This window comes from Lipophrys pholis (assembly GCF_963383615.2).
Source record: "Lipophrys pholis genome assembly, chromosome: 23".
Lineage (NCBI taxonomy): Eukaryota > Metazoa > Chordata > Actinopteri > Blenniiformes > Blenniidae > Lipophrys > Lipophrys pholis.
In genome coordinates this window covers 8,166,172-8,184,618 of record NC_137645.1, presented here as the reverse complement: position 1 = coordinate 8,184,618, position 18,447 = coordinate 8,166,172, and the positions used below count along the sequence as shown (strand labels likewise).

General features: G+C 44.7%; 1 protein-coding gene across 1 annotated transcript in view; it reads left to right on the top strand.

The window, feature by feature from the left end:
- LOC308127674 (receptor tyrosine-protein kinase erbB-4-like) overlaps window positions 1-18,447 on the top strand; it is a gene marked incomplete at both ends in the record, with an annotated part of 287,554 nt that overhangs the window by 847 nt on the left and 268,260 nt on the right. The window lies entirely within an intron of this gene.

The following is an 18,447-nucleotide window of genomic DNA, read 5'->3' as shown; positions in this document are numbered from 1 at the left end:
GAGGTGGGGGGTGGGGGGGGGTGGGGGGGGGGTATATTTTTTTATTTTTGTCAGATCGCTTTAAACTCTGAACTTTGTTGCTTTGTTTTTTGTTGTTTTTTTCTGGCACTGAGATGACGTGAGCGAACTCGAAGAAAATGAAAAGTTTTTGACGCTCAAGGGATGAAAACACGCACACACGCGCACACACACACACACACACACACAGACTCTCTGCATGCTTGCCTATTAAGCAGCAGCGGATGGATGGGAATGAATGGATGAATGAATGGATGGATGGATGGATGGATGAGAAGGGAAAGAAAAGTGGCACCCCTGGCTTTATTTATTTATTCTCCACGCACGCGGCTCCCGATCCCACATATTTGTGATGCAAATTCTGGGGGGGGGCCGAAAGAATCTCAGCGATGCCTCTTGGGAAGTTCATTGTGTGCAGCAACACTTGAGTGGATATTTGTGTGCCCACTCCTTTTTTTTTTTTTTTTTCTTCTTCTTCTTCTCTTTCTCATTTTAATATTCCTCTTCTCGTCGTAGAGAGAGAGAGCGAGAGAGAGAGAGAGAGCCAGACGTCGTACATCAATCACATTTAAAGGCGAGCGATGTTCTGGGTTTAAAATGGTGATTGGATCCGTCTGTACTCTCCTGTTGTGAGACAAATGTCTGGTAGTATTACTGCCAGTCAGCGGATCCACTGTACCAGTGTGTATTTTCCCAAAAAAAATAAAAAATTTTTTTTTACATGTTTTTGAGCAAATTGGCACATCAACAAAAGCATTCCACGACTTTCCGTCGCCACGATTAAACATAACATTGTCGATTTAGTTTAAAATTTGCTTTTAATGTGAAGTTTAAAGGTGCAGCGAACTGATTTGAAGCCGAAAATATGGTTTTTACCTTTTTGGAATCAGTTTTAAAACGCTGAGCCGGCCATACGGTGGACGTTCATGTCGCATTTGTGGAATAAATATAGAAAAACTGATATTTTATGGCGACTCAAAGGCAGGAAAGTGATGACACGACAAGAAACGAGACAATAACCAATGGAAGCCACCAGAAATGACAATATATGATGATGTCATCAACGTACGACTACTAAGCTTGAGCTACTTGCCGATACCAAGTACAGATACTAGTACTAACCTTTAGTTACTTGCCGATACCAAGTACAGACACAAACTAACCTTTAGCTGCTTGTCGATACCGAGTACCGATACGAATACTCTTTGGCGACTTGCCGGTACCAAGTACAGATGCTAGTACTAACCTTTAGCCGCGTGCCGATACAAAGTACAAATACGAATACTCTTTAGCTACTTGCCGATAGCAAATACCGATATGAGTACTAACCTTTAGCTACTTGTCGATAGCAAGTACCGATACGAATACTAACCTTATGTACTTGCCGATACTGAGTACTTGTTAAAGGCCATTATGCCGAATTTGTACTAAATACGCGACTGGTACACAAAGACTTCGCCTCACCGCCACACCGCTCCTACGTGGACGATACACTCGCCTCTAACACCATTCAAGGCCATTGTGTACTACTGCGTCGCTGTGCAGTGTCGGACCTGATACCCAATACTGGTATCGGTATCGGTATCGGTATCGGTGCATGCCTGGTCCTGAGTGATTTGTATTTAAAAGCTTTTTACACGCTTTCTCCCCGGTTGCACTTCCCTCGGTTCCCCCAGAAACGACTTTCTTGGGGAGAATCTTTGTCCTCGTTGGTTTATTGGTCAAGATTAAAAGCTGTTTTTGTGTCTCCGCTGCGAAAAAAACCCCCCAAAAGTTTATATCCCCCCCTTTTTTCTTTCTTCTAAAAAGAAGTTCACAGTGGTAATTTCCACCTCTTCTTCTATCTCGCGGAAACAAATGGCTGAAACATTTTAATCGGCCTGGCTCGAGTGTGTGTGTGTGTTTGGGTGACATTTAAAGATCGGGGGGGGGGGGGGGGGATGTTGGGGGGGGGGGGGGGGTGTATTGGCACGCTGAGAGTATGTAGCCGACCGGCGGAAATGAGAATTTATTACAAGCTAATTAAGCTTTTTTTTTTTTTTTTGGATAGCATCAGTCTAGACCGCCAGGTCTTTATTTGACAGCATGAGAGATGAGTGGGGGGGGTGAGGTGGGGGGGGATAGGATCAGGCGGATGGTGGGTGGGGGGGGTGAAGGAATTCAATCTTGCTCTAAATTAGTCAACACTGCTATCATAACCTGATATCTGCCGGGACGGATGCCGCGGTTTGCGCGGCGTTGCGAAGAAATACGAAAGCAGATAATAACGGCGGTTATTTGCTTCCTCGCTGGAGGCGGGGTGCGTCCCAATAGTCCCTCCTGTCTCCTTTCCTATCCACTTTTCCTTAAACCCCCGGAAGTGCGACAGCGGCGGCCGTGATGAGGAACGTTCAAATCCTCTCACAGCTGAGGAAAGGAGGCTCAATGCTTCCTTTCCTAACCTCCTTCAGCCGAGGAAACGCCGACGCTTCCTTTACCGAAGGCGACCAGGTCCTGCCGCCCCACAATTCCTCGCAACATTTAAAGGGACACGCTCATCCGAGCGTTTAAGGGAAACTCCCGATGACGGAACAGGGACCAAAGCAATAATCTGCCTCGAACAAACAATCTAAAACTCGTATCCCAACTATGCGGATGTTTTTAAAAATGCAACAAAGTAAAGTTTTTGTGTAGTTTTTTTTTTCTCAGTTTGTTTGGTTATTTATTCACCCGGCAGCCGCTTCACTCTTTTCCTTTAATTTCAATCCGAATGTGATATTTGAGATTATATCAGCGGGTAGAAGGGGAAAGTTTTTGAAAGTCCACTTTTGAAAATGTGTCTTTTTTTTTTTTTCACAAACTGCAGACGGCACGAACCTGCGCTGCCGTGGGATTATTATTATTATAACGCCACCTCGGGAAAAATCGATCAGATTTTTTATATTGTCAAAAGTTGCCACTTTATTGCTGTGATTGTCCTCGGAGTTAAACTACATGTAAAGGATTTTCAAAATAAAAAGCAAATGAGGCTCCGTCATTCTGGAAATTCAAGATTTGACACAAGTTTAAGCAAAAGTGCAGCGACGGAAACCCGCAAGGAACGTGAAAATAAAAAAAAAGAATTTTAGCGACAGATTCAATAAATCGATTTTATTTTGTAATTTTTCCCCGCGCTGACATCACCTCGTGGAAGTGCGGCGGTCCGATTGACTAAACAACGTGACCTCTTTAGGAAGCCTCCTCACCTTTCCTTAACCCCGCGACGTCGTCCGCGCCGGTTAAGGAAAAGTGGACAGGAAAGGAGATAAGGACGCACGCGACCCGGCGCTCCGATGGCTATCGGACAAAGAGCGACGCTGTCCTGCACGGTGCCTCCTCCTCTTCCTCCTCCTCCTCCTCCTCCTCCTCCTCCTCCTCCTCCGCCAACAGAGGAAGCTTCTGTTCGCCGGGTTTCACAAATATTTACAAAGAGTCGCGGCGCGAGGAGGAAAACATCCAAGATGATGAAAACATCTCTGTTTTCCAAACAAAGCAGTGCAACGTCCAAAAAACTTCCGCCTCTGTTGCATTATGGGTGTTTTTTTTTTTTTTTACACCCCGACGGTGTGGCGTTGCGGCTAGTTTTGCTAGTAGCGAGGTAGCTAAGCTTGTCGGATTTATCAAAATCGAAAGTATATGATGATGTCGTCGACGTAGGCTTGTTCATTTTTGGTTATATTTTTGGAAAAAGGTGCAATTTATCGAAAAATACCTGATTTTTTCAAAAATCGAACCTTCCGATTGGCTAACTGGCGGCATGGTCGTTTTTCAAAACACTTAAAAAAAAAAACAGGCACCTCAACATTATCCTGAAAACAAGCAGCCCTAAAGCATGATGCCCCCTCCGCCATACCCTCCTGTTTAGTCATTCATAGCTTATTTCTTTAATCGCGAGGCCGCTCGGCTTTCCTCGCCGCTCGCTCGGCTTGGACCTTCCGCCTCGCAGTCGGCGCCGAGGGCAAAGAAAAGAGAAGAGACAGGAAGGACGGAGGACTCTTGTTTCTTTTCCTCCTCCCTGTTTTCGTCAAGACCACTGGCGGGTTTGTTCGGCCGCCACTTGTGATTCCACTCAGAGACAAATGCCTCCGTCCTGTGTCTGAGGGGCTTCCTACACACACACACACACACACACACACACACACACACACACACACACACACACACACGTCGCAGGCTGACTCACACCACTCCTCCCTTCTCGTTCGAGTCTGCCCTCCTTTATTTCATTAGCTCTTTTCCTCTTTCGTTTCCAGTTCCTCATCTCCACGTCTCACCTCGCCCCCCCCCCCCCCCCCCCCCCCTCCTGTTCTCATCCATTACCGTCTCCGCTTTACTTCGCCGTCCCGTTTCATCCGTCTTTGGATTTTTTCTCTTCCCCCCGTCCCTTTGTCCTCACACACACACACACACACACACACACACACACACACACACACACACACACACACACACACACACACACACACACACACACACACACACACACACACCCTCGATAAACTTTACAGAAAGAGGTTGAGACGTTGTTTTGGGTTTTTAGGCCCCGTCTATATGACGCCCGTTTCTGCAGCCACTGAAAATGCAACAGCTTGAAAACTTCTCCCACGGTGGAACTTTTTGGAAAACGCTTTGTCTCCACGGAAACTGGAATGCACACATTTTTTGAAAACTGGCCGTCTCCATGGAGACGCGTGCAAGGGGGGGAGGCGGGTAGACACACGGCTTTCTAAAAACGCTCAGTCTCCGTGGAAACCAAGGGGGGAAAACGTAACTTTTTGAAAATGGTCTGACTTTGTGTGAATAGGGGAAATTGCTACTTTTTCGAAAACGCTTCGTCTCTGTAAAAATGGGGAGGGAAAAAAAACCCATCTTTCTGAAAACGCTCGGACACTATATCCATGGAAACGAGTGAAACCCAATTTTTTTTGAAACCACTGCCACTCCTCCTAACCCTTTTGTAAACTTTGGGTGGCACAACTTTATGAAAACGCTCTAGCTCTAAAAATGCAACTTTTTGATAATTGTCAAACTTCATGTAAACGGGGAAAAAACATGCCACTTCTTGAAAACGCTCCGGCTATATCTCTGCGGAAACAGTAGAAAAACCCAACTTTTCAAAAAAAAATAATTCTGACTCTGTGGAAACTATGGGAAATTACACTTTGAAAACACCTTGTCTCCGTTGAAACGGACTGGAAATGCTACTTTAACACTACATCTTTGAGGAAATGGGGAGAAAACGCAACTTGAAAGTATTCTGATTTCATCTCTATGGAAAAGGGATGGCGGACAACTTTTTGAAAATGCCCCAGCTACGTCTTTGTGGAAACACAACTTTAGAAAATAAGAAAATAGACTCTGTGGGAAACCTTTTGAAAATGCCCCGTCTCTGTGGAAATGAGGCGAGAAACAACTTTTTGAAAATGCTCCCGCGATGTCTTTGTGGAAATGTCGGAAAACGCAACTTTTCGAAAACACTCCCAACTCTGTCATGTGTCCATACAAATGTCCGTGGACTCATATTTCTAGTGTGTTGTCTTTGTGCGTGTACGTGTGCAGCTTCTTTACAAAAACCACCCACAGCGCCGCCTCGTGGCCTCGCCACGTTGTTTTTCCCGCCGTTCCCGCCGGAACGATTCGCGCTCGCCGGTTCTTCCTCGCCCGTGTTCGCAGGAGCTTCAGACTCGGCTGAGGACTTAACAGGGAACCCGCGATCAAATATTTATGCGCGTCTGCACGTCGGCTTGTGTGTTTGCTCTCTTGTCATGTGTGCACGCCGGGATGGCGGCGGGCCGGCGCAGGAAGCGGGACGCCGTTTCAAGCTCCCTGATTGGCAGATCGGATCGAGAGCCCGCCGACTCCATCTTTCAGTCCCGGGGCTTTTCTCTCGCTCCCTTCTTCTCCTTTATTTTGATTTTTATTTTCCCCGCTTGCTCGTTTCCGTCTGGGCCTTCTTGTCCCACCCCTCCGCAACGTTTTCCCACGAGGAACCGAGAGAAAACGATCTCTTTAATCCCGACGATTCCGTCGTCGCCGCTTAAAGATGACCAATTTCAGATGCGTTATCGTGGCTGTTGTTGCACGTGTGTGTGTGTGTGTGTGTGTGTGTGTGTGTGTGTGTGTGTGTGTGTGTGTGTGTGTGTGTGTGTGTGTGTGTGTGTCGCCGAGCCCGCCTGGTGTATGATGTTTCGGTATCATGCGCGCGCTAATCCCTGGTAAGATATTCACGGCAACTAATCTGTTTAATTACACCGCAAATGAAGGATATTTACTGTTCCAAGACTTTTTATGCGACACCCGCCTTAATCAGGGGCCTTAATCTGTCTGGCACTGTGTGTGTGTGTGTGTGTGTGTGTGTAGTGTGTGTGTGTGTGTGTGTGTGTGTGTGTGTGTGTGTGTGTGTGTGTGTGTGTGTGTGTGTGTGTGTGTGTGTGTGTGTGTGTGTGTGTGTGTGTGTGTGTGTGTGTGTGTGTGTGTGTGTGTGTGTGTGTGTGTGTGTGTGTGTGTGTGTGTGTGTGTGTGTGTGTGTGTGTGTGTGTGTGTGTGTGTGTGTGTGTGTGACATTGTGTCTATCAATCTTATATATTTCTTTTTATATAGTATTTGCCCAAAATTAAAGGACTTAAAAATGATTGTGTTTTTGGGGTTTTGTGTGCGAAAGGTGTCGTTTACGAGGATTAAATAAAAAAATAAAAAGATAAATATAGTAAACAATGAAAGGACACAAACCTGTTAAACACGCTGGGTTCTTTGTTTAACGCAGGATGTGTTTGTTAGTGCGTATCTGAATAGAAACAGATGGAAAAATCAAGTTTTGGGGTCGAAATTTGGTTCATATTTGGCTTTTTTTTTTAATCATTTTTTAAAACTGTGTTCATAAAAAAAAAAAAAAAAAAAAGTGTGAAATGTGTTTTATTAGAAAAATTGTCAATGTTTTGGGGAAGAAATGCGACTCGCGCGTTCCAACGTCTACTTTGTTTGCGTGTTTTTAAAAAAGGGCTGGGTTCCATTTCTCCTTGAGGAATGCGCTCATGCGTCCACCGTATTTGGAAAGTTGCAGATTTTGAAACTGAGAAACACAACTTATTGAAAATGGGGCAAGTTGAAATCACGAGCGATACAGAAGTGGCACATGGGAACATGTGAGTTTGCGACAATAAAGTGATTTTTTTCATGAGAATTATTGACAAATTGTGGGAAAAAAAAATTTTTGAAAATTTTTTCAACTGAACCCAAAATTTTAAAAATCACGACATTGTATTTTTAAAAAGAATTGCAAGTTGAAATCGATTAGCAAATCTCTCTAATAAAACGTGCAACTTGCATTGTTTGGACGCGTCCGTAAAGGCTGCATTCCATTTCTAATTGCAGAATAAGCTTATGCATGCCGCATATTTTGAAAAATGAAAATTTTTAAAAAAAGGTTTTAAACGGCTGCAACTTATTATTTCATGACACATTTGGTCAAATTTTGTCGGTTTTGCAACAATAAATGGGACAAATGTAATTTTATTTTTAAAAGAATTGTGTGAAAAAAAAGAGTGAAAACTTTTTAACTCATTGTGACGTTTTGTTCGATATAAGCAAATGTGCATTTTATTAGTTTTTCTTAATGAAAGTAACTCTAAAATGTTAAAAATGACGGGGGGTTGAAATTAAAAAGTAGATTTCTATGTACCAACTTGTCAATAAAGGCCGGATTCCATTTCGAAATGCAGAAAAAAGCTTATTATGCAATTTTTAACAAGGTCCCACTTAAAAAAGGGATAAAACTAAAGTGCCGTCGTGAGAAATAAGAGTTTTACAACAACAGACAAGACAAGAAGTTGGCCAATCGTGTGGAAAACGAAGGAAATTCATCGTGACGTTTCGTTAAATTTAAATAAAATGTGCATTTTTTTTTTTTTTGGGGGCACATTAACGGCTTCAAAACTAAACAATTTGATTTAAAAACACATTTTAAGTCAGTTTTTTGGCAGAGAAACGGAGTAAATTCTCCACATGGACCGAAAAAAAAAAAACGTGTCACGACCTGCATATCTCTGCTCATTATGTGTGTATGTGTACAGATCCGTGCATAGTGTGTGTGTGTGTGTGTGTGTGTGTGTGCGTGTGTGTGTGTGTGTGTGCGCGTGCGCGTGTGTGTGTGTGTGTGTGTGCGTGTTGAGACGGGCCACGCTGTCCTTTTTTAAACGGCCCCTCCTGCGACGGTGACCTGTAATAAATGAGTGGGCGCGAGAAAGTGGCAGCCATGACAGCTGACTGGGGAGGATGGGAATAGGGAGGGAGAGGAAGAAGGTGGAGGTGCGTGTGCGTGCGTGTGCGTGTGTGTGTGTGTGTGTGTGTGTGTGTGTGTGTGTGTGTGTGTGTGTGTGTGTCGGGAGACAAAGCGGAGGTAAAAGAGATGGGAAGTCTCCGAGGACAGATAAGGAGCGAGCATGAGAGGATGAGGTGAAGACAAAAGGAAGGGGAGAGGGATAGCGCTGTCGATCGGAGAGGAACAATACCCTGACCAGAGGTGGAGACTCGTCTTCTGTTCCTCCTCTGTTTTTTTTTTTTTTTTTTCCGATCCTCATTACTCCTCCTTTTCTTCTTCTCCCCCTCCGCTATCTTGCCCAAGTCACCTTGCCACAGCAGAAATATAGCCGCTCCTTGAGCGGGTTTAAAGGTACATAAAACTCACGGAGGAGGGAAACCTTGCCTCGTGTGTGTGTGTGTGTGTGTGTGTGTGTGTGTGTGTGTGTGTGTGTGTGTGTGTGTGTGTGTGTGTGTGTGTGTGTGTGTGTGTGTGTGTGTGTGTGTGTGTGTGTGTGTGTGTGTGTGTGTGTGTGTGTGTGTGTGTGTGTGTGTGTGTGTGTGTGTGTGTGTGTGTGTGAAGGTCAAGTCGCTTTCGAAAAGCGTCGCTCCATTAACTCCCGTTTACAGAAAAGATTCCGCGGCAGTGTCTCTGGGAAATAAAAAAAAACGGTGTCCGTTTCCACGGAAACGCTGAAAACGCCGCCGTCTGGAGGCAAACGCCGTTGTTGTTGTTGTGCGTCGACTGAGCATGTGCAGAACGGATGTTCGCGACGGTGCGCAGTAGCAGCGTTTTCACAAAGTTGTGTTTTCCCTAGTTAACATGGAGTCGGTGGATTTCCAAGAAGGCGCGGGTTCCCTCGTTTCCACGGAGAAGGAACCTTTTCAAAAGGTTGCCATTTCGCCGGTGTTCCCGGAAAACAAAGTCGGAGCATTTTCGAAAAAGCTGCGTTTCCCACCCGTTTCAATGAAGATGACGTCGGAGGGATTTCAGAAAGTTGCGTTTTCCCTGTTTCCACAAAGTCGTAGTGTGTTCGAAGAGTTGTGTTTTCCCCTTGTCAACGTCGTCTGCACATTTTCAAAAAGTTGCATTTTCACTGACTCAGTTGGAGCTCTTTCAAAAAGTTGCATTTTCTCCAGTTAACATAGTCGGAGCATTTTTCAAGAATTGTGTTTTCACTTGTTTCTGCGGAAACGGAGTGTTTTCAAAAAGTTACTTTCACAGAGACTGAGTGGTGCCTTTTTGAAAAGTAGCGTTTTCCCTCATTTCCATGGAAATGGAATTTTCTAAAAGTTTAGTTTTCTCCCCGTCCACATAGAGCCATTTTTTTTTTCAAAATAGTGCGTTTTCCATTAACACAGACCTGGCATGTTTTCAAAAAGTTGCATTTTCACAGAAACTGAGTTTTGGCATTTTCAAAAAGTTGTGTTTTCATTCAGACTGAGTTTTCAAAAAAAGATCGCACTTACCCCCATTCACAAGGGGACAGAGACAAACCATTTTCCAAAAAGTTGCCTTTTCCTATTTACATGGAGTCGGAGCAATTTTTGAAAAGTTCCATCTTGGGAGCCGTTTTCAAAAAGTTGCGCTTTCCATGGCTCCGACCACCACCGCTGCGTGAACGGACACGCAGAACGCAACGCTGGTTTTTTCCGTCGTCTTTTGAAAACACCACGTAAACAGTCTTTGTTTTATGAATGAATTACTGTCATCGCCGGCACATGTGGGGCTTCACAGCCAATCAGATGCTTCCGTTTCCTTAAAGGCGTACACCACCCGACTCGCGTTCATTCAGAAAGAATCCTCCTCTTTCACCCAAAATAACACTAAATGTTTGGACTTTGATGTTTTTCAGATGGCGGGGTTAAGAATATGGGTCTCACACACACACACGTACACACACACACACACCGGTACACACACACACACACACACACACACACACTGTTTGTTCTCCATCTTCCCCGTTTCTTCAGGTACAAGTGACCCAATTAGAATTATCCATGGAGACCGAACAAAAACAAGGCTGAGCACGAGGGCGGCGCGTCCCGCTGATCGTGACACACTTCACGCTCGCCACAATAGATAGTTGACAACTGCCAGCCTTGCATGCATGTGCCCCCCCCCCCCCCACACACACACACACACACACACACACACACACACGCGCATCGTTTGGAGTGTGTGTGTGTGTGTATAAATGTGTGTGTGGCCCAGGCTTGATTAATTGGAGTGCTGAGCAGCCGTGATGGCTGTACTCCTCAGAGACGACACGCTGTCGTAACCTTTTGCCGGACACACACACACACACACACACACACACACACACACACACACACACACACACACACACACACACACACCCTTCATCGCCAGACCAAATTAGAACCATTCCGTCTCGCAAACGACCCGCCATTAGCCGGCGTTCACCTTGCCGGGAGCGATGGCGTTCCGACTCTGTAGAAATTGGTGTGTGTGTGTGTGTGTGTGTGTGTGTGTGGGGGGGGGGGAGGGTGCAACTTTTTGGAAATGCTTTGACTCCATGTAAATGGGGGGGAAAACGCAACTTTTTGAAAACTCTCCAACTTAGTCTTCGTGTGAACGGGTGAAAATATAAAGCATTTTTTTTGGAAAACGATCCTAATGTCTCTGAGTAAACAGAGGGGAAAACACAACTTTTGAAAACTCTCTGACTCAGCCTTCTTGTGAACGAAAGAAAACAAATCACAACTTTTTAGGAAAATGCACCGAATGCGTCCATGTAAATGGGGAAAACACAACTTTTTGAAAACACTTTGACACAGTCTCAATGGAAACTTGGGGTTAAAATGCAAGTTTTGGAAAACATTCCAACTGTCTTCGTATAAACCGTGAAAAAAATGCGACCTTTTGAAAATGCAACTTTTTGAAAATGGAATTGTGGCCTTGTATGCGAACTACATCGGGTTTTTTTTTGCTTTTCCCGCCATTTCCATGGCAACGAACATCATTTTCAAAACATTGCCGTGCAAAAAGGGCGATAGTTTTCGAAAAAACAAAATGCAGAAACAATGCAATTTCACCTCAAACGGGGGCCCTAAAGGGAAAACTTTTCATAATTTCCCCTGCTAAAATCCCGAGTCCATCAAACTCCAGAGTGTCTCGTGTGTTTCCCTGCAGATAAGGACTGTGAGAAAAACTCCCGGGAGGAGAGGACGGAGACAAAGCGCCAGAGACAGACAGATAAACACCGATGGAAATGAAAAAAAAAAATGCACGTGGTTTTTTTTTTTTTTTTTTTTTTTTTTTTTTTCGCCACGCGGTGTTGTGAGACGGCGCTGTCACGCCGCCGCCGCCCCCGGAGAACCCCTGTTCCGCTCGAAAAATGAAATTCTCAAAAGGCTTTTCACTCCCTTGAAATGGCGTTTGGCCAGACAAACAGGTTCACTCACTAAACTCATTGTTGTGGTCCGTCATACCTTTTTTTTATTTCTTTCTTTCTTTTTATTTCTTTTTTTTTTTTCCTGCTGGATTCTAGAGGGCTTTTAGAGGTTTTTTTTTTTTTTTTTTTTTTTTTTTTTTTTTAAACAGCTGAAGAAACGCTTTAAATCCAGTTAGGGGAGGAAAAATAGAGAAGAACGCTGCTCATAAGCTGAAAAAAGAACAATTTACTTTTTATGAATATGATTTAACAGCAGGCCGTTCAATGTAAAGCATATAAGTACACGTGACTTGAGTATCTATCAGCTCAACAATAATGAACATAATAATAATGGACGAAAATACTCTCAATTATCTAAAATATCCACTGTTTTGCCCGAAAAAACTACTATACGGAAAATAAATGCAGGTTTTAAAATCCTTTTAACTCCACTAAAGGTTTAAATGTTAAAACACGGAATTTGTGTATTATAGAATATTAAAGCGAAAGAAGTGAAAACACTTTATTAAGTTTGACTTTATTTCTATTTTTGACGTCTTTTTAAGTCCATTTCAGGGTTAATTTGTGACTTTAAGTAGACGGAGTTTGTTGCGTCTTCTCAAATGTAGACTGAGGACGGGACGAATCCCTGCAAAGCGGTTCTCTTTTTGTTTTTCCTCCCTGTCGGAGATAAAGAAAGGGGGGGGACGACACTCGGAGGGGGGACGACACTCGGAGGGGGACGACGCGTCATCCGTCCTACGTCGGGACGTATTGAGACGCTCCGGCGAGTCGGATTTCATTTCTCTCGCCGGCCCAGCGGGGGATTTCATTTCCTGCCTGGACGCGTGATGCGACTTTACAGTGGACCACACACACTCACACACACATAGATATATACATAGATATACATCGGTAGAGAAAGACTTGACACCGAGATGGCGAGCGTGTGCTCTCCCCAGGGGTATGACCGTGGCCACGCCCCTCTCCCTCTCCTCCCGCCATCTGCCCCTCCGATTCCCTCGTTTTGCTTAATTAGAGCGCCGCCCGTCCTCCGCCCGGCGTGAAGCCAGCTTCACCCGAGGCGGGTCGAGTTCAGGTGATTGTCGTAAACAAAACCTGCTCGTTTTTCAAAAGGCGCGATAAAAGCAGTGACCTGTATTATTTTTTTCCTTTTTTTTTTACTCGAATCAACACAATTAGTCTTTTTGTTTTGCGATTTAATTACAAATCTTCTCATCACGCGCCAGTCGTTTGGAGTTATTATCCGGTCTCCGCCATGTGTCGGAGCAGATTTAGTAAGAGATCGTTCACAAAACTGGCAGAAACTTGAAAAGACTGGAGGGAAAACGGCAGCGTTTGTCTTTAATTAGCATCAAAAACAACAATGAAGAGGTGTTGGATCACATATTTCTGCTCTGAGAGATTTTCACTCCACGTGTCGAAAAGTCGCCCCGATTCATCAACGACTTCCTGAAACGTCGGGCGATTTAACACGGGGAAAAGAACGACGATCAATCGGATCCGATGGCAAATTCAGGATCCGTCCACTTAAAACACTTTTTTTTTGGGTTTAAATCACAATGTTGAAGAGGGAAAAGTCGGTGCAACTTTTTGAAAATTTCATCCGAAGTGGAACTTCTCAAAAATGCTTACTCAGTGGAAACAGGAGGGCAACTTTTTGAAAATGGTCCGACACATCTCTGTGTACACTGAGGGAAACTCAGCTTTTTGAAAATGGTCCGAACTAAATCTCGATGGAGGAAAATGCAACTTTTTGAAAATGGTCCAACTCTGTATGAGTGTACGGCAGAAAACGCAACTTTATGAAAACAGTCAGACTCTGTGTTGACGGGGGGGAAAAAAAATGCAACTTTTTAAAAACGTTCGACTCAATCTGTGTTAGACGAGGAAAACGCCACTTTTTGAAAGCGTCGCACTACATCTGTGTAAATGGAGGAAAATACCATTTTTTAAAAACCGCTTTGACCCCATCTCCATGGAAACGGGGGAAACGCAACTTTTTGAAAACGGTCCGATCTCCATCTGCGCAAATGGAGACAAACGCAACTTTTTGAAAACGGTTCAAACTCCGCCTCTGTGTAAACGGAGAAAATCGCAACCTGAAACTGCGATTTCAAGCATCCAAGACGGCTGGATTCTCACCTCCTTTGCCTTTTTATTGCGGTTCTCGATACGTCATTGAGACGGGAGAACTGCAGACTCGGCAGTTTCCCGGTGAAACGTTTCGACGGGATTATCTCAGAACGCCCGATTCAATCGATCATAACGCCCCTCGACCTTTACCCAGGGTGACCCCCGTCTAAACTAATGAAGGGAAACGTGGTGAAACGTGGTGAAACGTAAAATGTAACGCCAGTGAAAATAAATAAATAAATAAATAAACCCGCATTGCAGGTTATACTTAAAGAAGAAGCATCCATCATCTCTGTGATCCAGGACCCTGACAGGCTGATATCTGATATTTAATAAAAGGCCAGCGTCTGCCAGATAAAATGGCAAACCAATATATCTAATCCTATATTGTCTGACGGGTTTTGTGGGACTGTGTGGGATTAAAAACTGCTGAGTCATCCGGTTCATGCAAATGTGTAATGGTTTGACCGGTTCCGTTGATTGTGACGTTGAACCGCCTCCGAAGAGAACGAGCGGGACGAGCCCGTCACTCCTCCTCCTCCTCCCCTCCTTCATCCTCCTTTCGACAGACGTCTTATCTGTTTTTTTTACCCCGACGATGGGAAGTCAGCGGAGTGCCGAGCGCTGACGCGGCGGTCTCCAGTTCGCCGTGTTGCTGTTTTGCGGGCGCGCCGCTTTGTTGTATGACATCAAACATGGAAGAGTGTTGCATAATATGGCTTCTTTTAAGTTTCACGCCACAGCGATTCCAGTGAAACCGCATCGCTTTTTGCTCTTTTGAAAACTTACGCATTAATGAGGCAATGTTTTCAAAAGTCAGGCCACAAGTTGGCGCTGTCGGTTGTTTTTGGTAATGGCACCACACACGCAGAGGACGGTGTGCTATCCACACTGACAAAAAGTTGCGCTTTCTCACGTTTTCCACGGAGGCCACGTCGGAGGGTTTTCAAAATTTGCGTCGTCAGCGTTTCTATGCAGACGACGCCAGAGGATTTTCAAAAAGTTATGTTTGCACATTTTCCATGGAGACGGAGTCGGGGCATTTTCAAATAGTTGCACTTTTTTACTGTTGACTCCGAGATAGAGTTGGAGCATTTTCAAAAAGTTGCGTTTTCCTCAGTCGAGATTTAGTTCGGACCATTTTCAAAAAGTTGGGTTTCCCTCAGTTCAAACAGAGATGTGTCGGACCATTTTCAAAAAGTTGCCCTACTGTTTCCACGGCGTCTCAGCATTTTTGAGAAGTTCCACTTTGGATGCCATTTTCCAAAAGTTGTAAAAACATTAGGAGTTGGATCGTTTTCAAAAAATTTCAGGACGGAGCATTTTTAAAATGTTGCTTCCTCACTGTATCCACGGAGACTGTGTCGGCACGTTTCCCCCCCAAAAATTCCCAACTTGGGTGCCGTTTTAAAAAAAAAAAAAAAAAAATGTTTTCAGTGGCTCCGATCACCATTCGTCCAAAACGCAAGAAATTTTTTTTGCATTTTTCCTTAAAAATGTTGCTCTTTCCAGAAGTTGCACCCTGGTTTTGAACAAAGTTAAATGTTTTGGATTCCTTCATCTGATTGACATTGTTAAAAAAAAAAAAAAAAAAAACCTGTCCTCTCAAAGGAGCTTAATTTAAAAACTGCAATGAACAACCCCCCCCCCCGCTTAGTGAACAAGGAACAGGAAGGTGGTTTGAAAAGCACCGCAAACACTTGTACGATTCACAAGCCAGCGTCAAAACCTTTTAGAGGCCCGGTCCTTGAAAACGAGAAAAAAAAAAAATAAATAAAAAAATCTCATGTTTTAGCCTTTTAACATTAAAATGGAGAGGAAAAAGACAAAGTGCTTCTCCAAAGCATTTAGCACCCAGACTGAAGTGAGGAGCCTCTTGGGAATGCGAACCTTCGGCATAATCAGGCTTTTTTTTTGGGGGGGGGGAAGGGGGGGGGGGAGGGGGAGTTTATTATCGGAGCGGATGCGACTGGAGGGCGAGGGTGGGATCGGTGCGGACGGGTACGGCGGCGGCGGTCAAGCGGCGCCGCGTGGAGTCGGGCGTTAAAGACTCGGTGAGAAAATAGAAAACGGGTCGAGATCAGTGGGGGGGGGGGGTTAGAAAAAAAAAAAAAAAAAGAAAGAAAGAGAGAGAGAGAATGCCGTAGGGACATGGAGGAGGATGGAACGGTAGCGGTCAGGTCAAATATGGCCAATCTGACACGTCTCTATATCATCAGTCAAAGCTTTTATTTGTGTTTCGGTGTGTGTGTGTGTGTGTGTGTGTGTGTGTGTGTGTGTGTGTATATGTGTGTGTGTGTGTGTGTGTGTGTGTCCCAGGTGGTACTCCCGGCAGCCAGGGCTGCTCCTGTGTGAGGCTGATGAATGAGGCCTGGTCACAGCCGGGACACTCCCATTTAACACAGCATGGAGCAACAAACTGCCACTACAGCAGACAGTGGCAGCATGGGAATACACACACACACACACACACACACACACACACACACACACACAAATGACGCTCGGCTGCAACCCGAACTAACAAAACAAGACTGACAAAAGCGCAGACGACACCACTGGCTGATTGTGCGAATGCTTAAAAATGACCCATGTTTGGTGTTTTTCTTTTCTTTTTTTTTCTCCTCCTGCCCCTCGCCGTCGCATGAATAATGAGCCTCCTCACAAAGTGGCACAGATATAAAGGGCAGGGTTCCGTTGCACAGAAATAAAGTCGCGAGGGGAAAAATCGGCGATGGAAGCGAACGCGACGAAAACGATGTCGTTAGAAACTTAAAGCCACGAGTCGGTGTTTGTTTGTTTTTTTTTCTCAGATAAAACCACACACACACACACACACACACACACACACACACACACACACACACACACACACACACACACACACACACACACACACACACACACACACACACACACACACACACACACACACACACACACACACACACACACAGACAAGGACGTTCCAGTGGACGGACGACCACGTTGGATTGTTATTATGGTGACCGTCAAAATAAAAGTACCAAGTCCCAGGAGACTATGGACTGAGACTCATGACATGACGGAGGAAACATTGTTCTTATTGTCCGTCTGAGCGTGTAGACAACGATTTACTATGGCCGTGGTGCGTAGTTGCAACATTTCCGAAAAGTATTTTTTTCCTCGTTTCCATGGAGACGAAATCTCTTTTTTTTTTTTTCTTCTAAAAGTTGCATTCCCTCCATTCCCATTGAGCCACAGCCAGCGAGTTTTCAAAAAGTCACGGATCCATAGAGACGGTGCCGGAGCATTTCAAAAAGTTGCGTGCACAACTCCTCGTTACTACGGCCATTTTGTGCATGTGCAGTAGTAGCGTTTCACGGAAAAGGAGCAAGAGCATTTTCAGAAAGTTGCGCTTTCCCACCATTTCCGTCGAGACGGAGTCAGTTTTTTAAACAATTGTGATTTTCTCTGTTTACGGGTAGACGAGTTTGAACTTTTTTTTGCAAAAGTTGTGTTTTCTTCTGTTTCCATTAAGAAATAGCCGGAGCAGTTTCAAAAAGTTGCCTTTTCCCCATTTCCATAGAAACGCAGCTTAAGCATTTAAAAAAGTTGTATTTTCCCCATTTCAATGGCGATGTAGCATTTCATTAAGTTGCGTTTCCCCCGTTTTTATGGAGACAAAGCCTTTTCAAAAAGTTGCACAACTACGAGCTACTCCAGCCATGTAGCACATGCGCAGTAGCAGCGCTTCCGCCATCTACGCGGAAATGGAGCCAGAGCATTTTCAGAAAGTTGCGCATTGCCCTATTTCCACGGAGACAGTGTCTTTTCAGAAAATTGCGCTTTCCTTCATTGTCAAAGAGACGGAGTCTCGAACATTTTCAAAAAGTTGTATTTTTCTCCGTTTACAGGGAGACAAGTTGGAGCTTTTAAAAAAAGTTGCTTTTTCCCTCCATTTCCACCGAGACGGCGCCGTTTTGTGTGGGCGGAGCAAGTCCAGCTCACACAAGACACAGCAGATTCCGAATGCAGCTCCTATGATCCATCCTATGATATTTTTTGGGGGGGGGCAATAAACTTTAAAGATAAAGTTTTTGGACCAACGAGACCCACGTGGAAGTTTTGAAAAAGCTGGATAATATGACACCCTAGATTCAGACGGTCTCCAGACGAAGTGGACGCATCGACTCGTGACTCCTCCCACCCGTGTGAACGCGCGCAACAACGTTTGAAGTGTCATCATTCCATCTGTACCGCGAGCCTCCGACGTAGAGTTGTAATAATAGAGAAATTAAAAGTGGTTTGCACTAAAGTCGCAAATCGTAGTCGACGAAGAAAAACCCTCCACCTTCAGTTTCTTCAAGTCAAACTGGATACCATAAAGCGCCATGTGCGACTGGAAATACACTAAGTGGTCGCCGACGCTTAAAACGGCGGGAGGGAAGGAAATGGGGGCGGGGGGGGGGGGGGAAATGAAAGATGTACGTTCAGCCAGAGGGGAGGAAATGGCACGATACCTATAATAAAGCCATCGCACTGAAAACAAAGCAGGAAATCACCTGGTACACGGCGT